Genomic DNA, 8,378 nt, shown 5'->3' with positions numbered 1-8,378 from the left:
GTGGTTACCTTCTCCTCCTGTCTGGTCTTGCCAGTCCTATGTTGAGAGAGCTCAGCCTCCAGTTTGGCCGTAAAGTTGCATCTCTCACATGTATTTGTGTTTTGTGGGAGAAGGAGAGGATTGTCTGTGTACATGAGGCAATTGCAACATTGCCTCAATATTCCCAGGTTCACCAGTTGAGCAGGAGAGGACACTAGCAACTAATCCCTCGACATGCTAGAAGTAATAGATAAAAAAACTTACAAAAGACTCCGGGGGATGTGGGTTCTAGGCTGGTGGGGTACTATCTATAATAATAAGTTTAGGAGACATGATCTGCCTTTTACAAACCTCAATTGGGTAGGGTCCAGAGTTTGCGGATTACCATTGTCTTTGTTTATGAGTTCCATGATGATAAGTTTCATGGCTTTGCAGACTAGGCTTGTCAGGCTAATGGGGTGGTAGTTCCCGGGGTCTGTCGTGGCTTCCCCTTTGTGGAGTGGGATAACCATCGTGGTGCGCTATTCAGTGGACACAAAGCCTGAGGTGAGGCTATGACTGAACATGGTAGGTTGGGTGCCAGTTTATTCTGTAGTTCATACAGAACACAGCCTGGGATATTGTCAGGTCCCATGGATGCTGTGTTCTTGGCTTTGGAGAGTGTCTTTTTTACCTGTGCAGCCGTGATTACATGAACTTTGCATTCTTCCGGTATAGAGATGGGCCCTCTAGGGGGTGAGAGGGGGGTAAAGTTAGCACTGAACCTATCTGCCAGGATGTTGGCAATATCAGTTGGTTCTGTATATTTAGTGCCATTGTGCTGTAACTCAGAGCAGATCTGAGTGTTGCCATTGAGATTCTTGACATAGCTATAGAATGCTTTGTGGTTATATTTAGAGTCAGTTGCAATTTTGTTTTCGTAACTAGCTTTGGAAGATGTTATGAGGGATCTCAGCTTCTTACTGAGGTTGACCAGGTTGTTCCTCCAGTCATGGAATTTTACTCTTTTTTTTTTTGCAACAGTTTCTTTCTTCTGTTGTAGAGTTTGTTTATGGCAGAGGACCACCAGATTGGCTTCCTTTTTTTGGAGGATAGCATCTTGGTTTTATTAGGGATAGCATGATCCATGCACTTGTGTAAGTGCTTATAAAGTACATTTGTGTAGGATTCAGCAGTTGTACCTCTATTGTCCGTCTGCATGGGTGTCATGAAGTTTGCCACTTCTGTCTTAAGAAATGTGAAGTTGGCTTTGGAGAAGTTTTTTACGGTGGTTTCTATGATTGGGGGTGGAGGCGGGATGTGGATGTCTAGGGTGATTACCTTGTTGTCGGATCTGACCAACGAGCAATTGACCTCTGATGTGGAACACCGGTTGCCCATGTTGGTAATGACCAGTTCTAGGATATTGCTGCCCCTGGTGGGGGTGTGAATAAGATAATCCAAGGCACTGGATTTTATGAATTCCAGAAAACGTTGAGCAAAAGAGTTGGTACATGGTTCCCATCATGGACCTAATAAACAAGTCTATAAGGAATCTCCCAACTCTGGCTCCCACACAGTTTGGTTTTGTGAAGGGTAGATCATGCCTGCTCAACTATGTCGAATTCTTTGAGTCAGTCACCAGATCTGTGGATGAAGGCAAGGTGGTTCATACAGCCTACTTTGATCTGGCCAAGGCCTTTGATACCATTCCCCACTCAGGAATCATAGAAAACCTCACTAAGCTAGGCACCTACCCCTACATCACTAGGTGGGTTGCAAACTCGCTCATAGCTAGAAGCCACAGTGTGAAAGTAGCTGACTCCAAGTCAGACTGAAGACCAGTCACGAGTGGGGTTCCACAGGGTTTGGTCCTGGGTCCTCTCCTGTTTGGTTTCTACTTCTATAAAGTCCAGGCCTACAAAAAGGGACTCTGACTGACAACGTTCACAGACGATTGCAAGTCAGGAGCTATTATTAACTCCCCAATTGATGTTGACATCCTGCAAAAAGGCTTCACTGAGACCAAAGACTGGTGTCAGAACCATGGCCTTAAGCTCAATGCCAAAAAAATGTGTCGTCATTCCCTTTGGGAAAAAACAGGTTCTCATGAATTATCACATCAATGGTAGTCCACTGAACACAGAAGGCGTTATAAGAGATCTGGGAACACAGGTTGACAGCAACCTCTATTTTAACCACCCCATTGCCACTGTGGTCAGAAAATCCTTCTATGTGGCACATCTCATTACTAAGGGTTTTCCAGCCAGGAAGAAAGAGGTCATTGTCTTCCTCTACTCTTCCCTCATTAGGCCATTCATCAAGTACAATGCCCCATTTGTTACGTACCTCACAAAGAGGATCCTAGGCCTTAAACACTTGTCCTATATGGACAGTCTCAAAAAACTCCAACTATTCTTTGCCTCATATCACCTACTTAAGAGGCGATCTCTGCTTGACTTACAAAGCCATCTCTGCCCCAGCACTGTTAGAAATGCTACATCTAATGAAATCCCAATCCCTCCACACCACACAATCCAGAGACCTCTACCTCATTAGCACAATCAACAGAACATGCTGGAGGGACAGGTTCATAACCCAGAGACTGCCCATGCTATGGAATAGACTTCCCATACATGTCAAGCAGAGCACCTCACTGGCCTTCTTCAAGAGAAATCTTGATGAGTGGATGGGAAATAGAAAATTCACCCTGAGGATCACTCCAGTGGCTCTACTCGACAGAGGCACTGGGAACTAAGGTCAGGTGGCATGATGCCAGAGTAATCCTATGGACTAGACTTGTAAAGGCTCCAGGGCCATTAGCCTAATACACACCTATGAACTCTTTTGCAACATAAATAGAAGATGTTGGAGGGATGTGTGTGTATATTATACAAAACACCTCTTCTACTGAACATCTTTCATTTACATAAAGGGAAGTACATCTCTTCCTGCATTCATATGCAGTTTGGATGAAAGGATGGGAAGCTGCAAATTCACCTCTGGTTTGCACCAACGTCCCTCATGGATGAGGCCAACAAGTAAATGTCCTAACACAGCATTATTCTGCCTGCTTCTGGGTTATATATATATGCAGATATAAGCACTAAAAATACCATGGGAATGTAAGGCTAGTCTTTTTAAGATCTTCATTGATCACTAGTTTCTATGACTCATGGTTGTTGTTGTTTGGCTTTTTCAGCTTTTTCCCGGTAAGGGGTCGCCACAGCGGAACTCTGGTCCGCTAATGATTGGCAGTAGATTTTTATGAAACGCCGAGGTGCCAGCTCGACCCCCAACCTTCAATGAAGGCACGCCTATTTACGCACGCATGTCTTTCGAACGCTACCCAACCACGGGGAGGACATGCAGACTCCACACAGACTCATGGTAGGGTGTGGAAATCTTGATGTCTTTCTGTAGTACTACCAAAAGGAGATATTTCAGGCAGCTTACATAGAGTCCTGTTATTGGAAACCATTCTAATGCTAGCCTGCCATAACTACCTATTGAGTGTGAGCAACACAGTCCTAAAGTGCTGCTTAATCTGTGAACTATCTGACAGAATTTCACTTCTGATAACAGAAGGAAATGGTAAGAGTTAGCTTATTAGCAAGTTAGCATAGCATGCTAGTCACTTCTTGCACATGATACAGGTGCATGTTATTGTAATCAAATATTTCCACTCTGCAGGTTGTGCGTTAGGGCTGGCAACTCAGTACGTTAAAAAAATCAACTGCCAATCATTAGCGGACCAGAGTTCTGCTGTGGCGACCCCTAACCGGCCAAAAGACACAACAGTTTGGAGTTCAGCTCTTCTTTGAGAAATTAATTTCTGCAGCATCCACCTTACTTTTGGTTTAGTTTACTTCCCCATTTACAGAATGAAAAAAGAATGAAATATGGAAGATTAAAAAATGTATGTACCACATTTGCATTATGAGAATTTACAGTGTATTACACCTTTTATTCATTAATAATGAAAAGTATACTAATAAAGATGACAGCAAACTCTTGTACAATCCCATATGGTCTAGCGGTTAGGATTCCTGGTTTTCACCCAGGCGGCCCGGGTTCGACTCCCGGTATGGGAACATTAATTTTGTGCACATCTAAATATGTGGCAGTTTTCTAAATTGCCCTCTGATGACATTGGATTATACCCAATCAAAACTTCACGGTTAAGAAACATTAATAAACAAATAATTCATTGGTTGAAGCAAGCCTTTAAAATTAGTGTGTCAACAAATCTGGCACTCGAAAAAGGAAATGTACAACTTTTCTGTGTATTTATTTACTGCAACTTTTTCATTAGCTGTGGTCTCTGAGTGCACCTCATACCAAGCACCAGGGTGCTTTCATTCCTGATTAATCAAATGGAACTTTTGTTTACCAGTGAAAGTGTACTATCCATTTCTTATGTTTTCTCTGATCTTCAGTTTTTTTTCTCTCATGGTCCACATTAACAGCAAGCCAATGTTGACACCACATGAAAAAGATCATTACATGGGTAATAGAACAAGGATGTACAGGGTTAAGGGTGTTGGAGGAACAGCTGCAGACATTATTTAGCCATAGATCTGCTAAGCACTTTTAACTGTATTTACTGATGATGGATTTCAAGTAGACATGCTAAATGTTCTGATGCATTTCTTTCTCAGGCACACTAATACTCTAGTGTACATTGTAGTTTTGTTACTGCATTACTAGCTGCTGATTATTACTTTCCTGACATACCTGTGCATGTGGAAGCCTACAGAAAATGTTGGCTGAAGTTTGGCAATGCTGATATCAAGAAAGAACACTGGAAAAATCTGTGTGTGTGAAAAAAAGCTAGTGTTTACTGCTCCTGAGAGTTGCCACAATTGTTTCGTTTTATGAAGAGATTAAATAATCAGGTATAGCAGATGCAGCATGCATCATGTGACAGCTAAAAGTTGCATTGCTGTACTTGCTGACTGGGAATTACAGCATGACAACTACCACAAAAAGAAATAATAGAATAGTAGAGAAGAAATGTACAATAGGAATTAAATGGCCAGCAAATGAAAACTGCACTATAAAGATACTGTGAAAGCATCTGTCTCTGGCTAGAAACTAACTTCAATGATTATGCCCACCTAATACTGGAAGATAAGCAGGGCTGGGCTTTGTTTGCAGCTGGACAAGAGAACACCTTGAAATACCAAATGCTGTACATATTAGGTCTCCAAACTAGCAGCAGAGGGCACTGCAAACACAGCTTTGATTTTATTTTTATCACTTGAAACAGTGGTATCTAGAGTACTACTTCTACACAGCCCATGTTACACATGAAATAGGACAGAGCAGTGACTTATACTCTGATATATTTAACTTGGATAACCCTTTCTAATATTCTTTAGAGCATCGCTATCAGGGTTCTGTGACTTATCTGTGCATTTTCAATCATGCAGTGCAGCACAGAATGTGACCAGTCATGCTGCTTCTGTTGAGGGTGGAGCTGTCAGTCTATGCAGCACTCATTGTACAACTCTGAAAGCTAAAAGGGATTGGTTGGAACACACTGACCCCCAGGACTGCTCTGAAAAAAAAACAGCATAAACATCTAGGTAAATAAAAACGACACATCAGCAAACTTGCAGTCTTCAAGCAGCTACTGAGGAAATTTTAAAAACACAACACAGAATTTCATCTAGGCTGTTCAGCTGAATCAAGGATAAGCAAAACAATCTGCAGCCTAACATTTGTAAAAGAGTTGGAAGAACAATCTTACCACACTTTTGCAATGCAGGAGTCCTTCATCTAGATCAGACCAACTTTTCAAGTCATGCAGCTGTAACAGTAGCCTTTATTTACCTGGGATAGAGACAGCAACACAGTAATTTATACTAACGACTCCAGAATTCATATGTAACTTCATAAAAATGCAGTTTGGACTGATGTGCTTAGGTGTTATACACTTCTCTAAACTGATTGCATAATGTGACGGACAATTACAGCAGAGGAATAATGTAATTCATTAAGCTGTGGTAGCCAGCAAGAGGTTCTCTTGTTCGATTCATGGCTGGAGTGCCTTCTGTGTGGAGTCTGCATGTCCTCCCCGTGGTTGAGTGGCCTCCGAAAGACATGTGTGAATGGGTGTGCCTTTGCTGAAGGTTGGGAGTCGGGCTGGCAACTCAGCACCATAAAAAATCTACTGCTAATCATTAGCAGACCGGAGTTCCGCTGTGGCGACCCCCTACAGCTGAAAAGACAAACATTAAGCTGTTAGCTTATCAGCCAGCTGTTTGTCTGATAATTCCTTAGCTTTGCTAAGAGTATCCCACTGTGAGCAGTAGGTCTGAAACATTTCAGGTGTCTCTACAGTACAACCTGTAAGCTTTTAGAATGATCTAAAAATGACTGGAATTCTCTATAAAAGGTAAAAACTGGCATTACAAAATGACTTTTGACTACATCTGAGAATTCTGACTTATCCTTCATAGTCTTTAGACATATTAAAAACAAGGATATCTGTCGTTAAAACATTCAACTTGTTTCATACTTTTGCATATACTGATCAAAACAATTAATCCATTTACACAGAGAAACTTTCTCACTTCTATTTATACCAAACAATGGCAATGCTTTATTACATTTAACATCACTACTGACTAGTTCATACCACTGATGTAATAATGTCCAAACTTTATCAGGAGTCTGGTTTAAGTCTATGGCCACATAATGTGTGCATCTAACACTTCTGTCCTTGATGGTATCCATGTTATTTCAGAAAGAGGCTTAAGATTTTCAGAAATGGCTAACAGGTGATCAGGCTGTAGAACAAAACTGGAAACTCCCACTCTGTTGAAAATGCTGTTGAATGTCTCGGAGCAGATTCAAAGACAAAATCTCGGTTTCACTCACTTGGAAGTTCCTGATATTGCTGAGCTGTTTAATACTGACTGTATGCAAGTTGGTACCAACAGAATATTAACTAGTGCTTCTTGTAGTACTTTTACAAATATTTAAAAGGTAAAGGTAGAATCTCCCACACTGACTTCATGTGTCCTAACTGTGATATATGGCTATTCATCCAGTGATAAAGGAATTTATGCCTAAATTTGTGAGTTTTTCTATAATACCCGAGTGAGGTACTGTATCAAATGCCTTTACCCATTCAAGATAGGCAGTATGTACTGTTTTGCCCTTGCCCATGGCTCTAGCGACGTTCTCGAAGTCCACCAAGTTTAGTAGGCATGACCTGTCCTTAACAAAACTAAACTGTGATCGGTCCAGTGTTTGAAGATTTCCTGTCTTTTTCTTTTAAGTTAACACTAGAGTCCTACCAAAGAGATTTGTTTCTAGTGCTATATTTATTATAAATTAGGACTATGGTCTTGATGCAGGTGCTAAGTATAGAAACACTCAAAGAAAGTTGTTGCATTTGTTCTTTGGTTCTTAAGGGAATAAACTTTCCTGACTTTCAAGATGCCAGTTTACTGAAAAGCACACTTACTGTCACTGTTTCTGTAGGTAAAAATGATAATTGCTGGAGGAAGATAGGTTGGTTAGTAGGGGAGCAACATACATCAGTGAAGGTAGTAAGTAGGTAGTGGCGGGGGTCTGTCTTGTTGAAGGAGAGAGGAAGTGGGAGTTTCTGTACAGCATGCCAAGTTTCTGATGGGTTTTCTTAATATTTAGCTGAATATGGGCATGAAATTTTAGGTGTTCGTCAATAGTAACCTCAAGAAGTTTAGCAAAGGGAACAACTTCTATAGTGGAGTTGGCATGGCTGATAATATTGAAAGAGGTTTTGGTTAGGGGAGAGATTTTGAGGGAGAGAATAGTAGGATTTTTGATTTGTTGGCATTCAGGTGCTTTTGAAACATCCAGTTCTCAGTAGCTGAGAAGGCAGTTTGAGATTTTGTTTGGAACTCAGGGAGGTTAGAAGCAGAGCAAACCAAAGTTGAGTCATCTGCATATTGTACTATCTTAGTGTTAGGAATGGCTGCATGGAAATTAATAATGAAGATATTAAAGAGCATTGGGCCGAGTATGGATCCCTGGGGTACTACCGTTTGGGTAGGAAGGAATGCTGAGGTGCCAGTCTTCCATTTCACAGCCTGAGATCTAGCAGAGAGGTAGCTGCTGAACCAGGTAATGGTGTTTTGTGAGAGATTAAGATTAGAAAGGTGGTTAAGAAGGTGGGTACGGGAGACTGTATCAAAAGCCTTGGAGAGGTCAAGGAGGACTGTGAATACAAGTTCTCCAGAGTCAAGGGCATGGCTTACGATGTCTAGAAAAGAGAGAAGAGCAGTTATTGTGCTATGGCCAGGACGGCACCCATATTGTGTTGGGGTGAGGAGTTGGTTATTTGTAAGGAAAGGCATGAGCTGGAGGTGGATGCATTTCTCAAGAATTTTTGCAAAAGATGAGAGAATTGCTATGGGTCAGAA

The 8,378-nt window shown here is 41.4% G+C and overlaps 1 non-coding gene across 1 annotated transcript; it reads left to right on the top strand.

The window, feature by feature from the left end:
• The first annotated feature begins 3,980 nt into the window (after positions 1–3,980).
• TRNAE-UUC lies at positions 3,981–4,052 on the top strand. Its single transcript has one exon. It is a non-coding gene; the product is annotated as a tRNA-Glu (tRNA).
• The last annotated feature ends 4,326 nt before the right edge of the window (positions 4,053–8,378 follow it).

This window comes from Protopterus annectens, chromosome 10.part0, assembly GCF_019279795.1.
Source record: "Protopterus annectens isolate FY-2018-M chromosome 10.part0, PAN1.0, whole genome shotgun sequence".
Classification (NCBI taxonomy): Eukaryota; Metazoa; Chordata; order Ceratodontiformes; family Protopteridae; genus Protopterus; species Protopterus annectens.
This window is presented reverse-complemented; position numbering and strand designations above follow the sequence as displayed.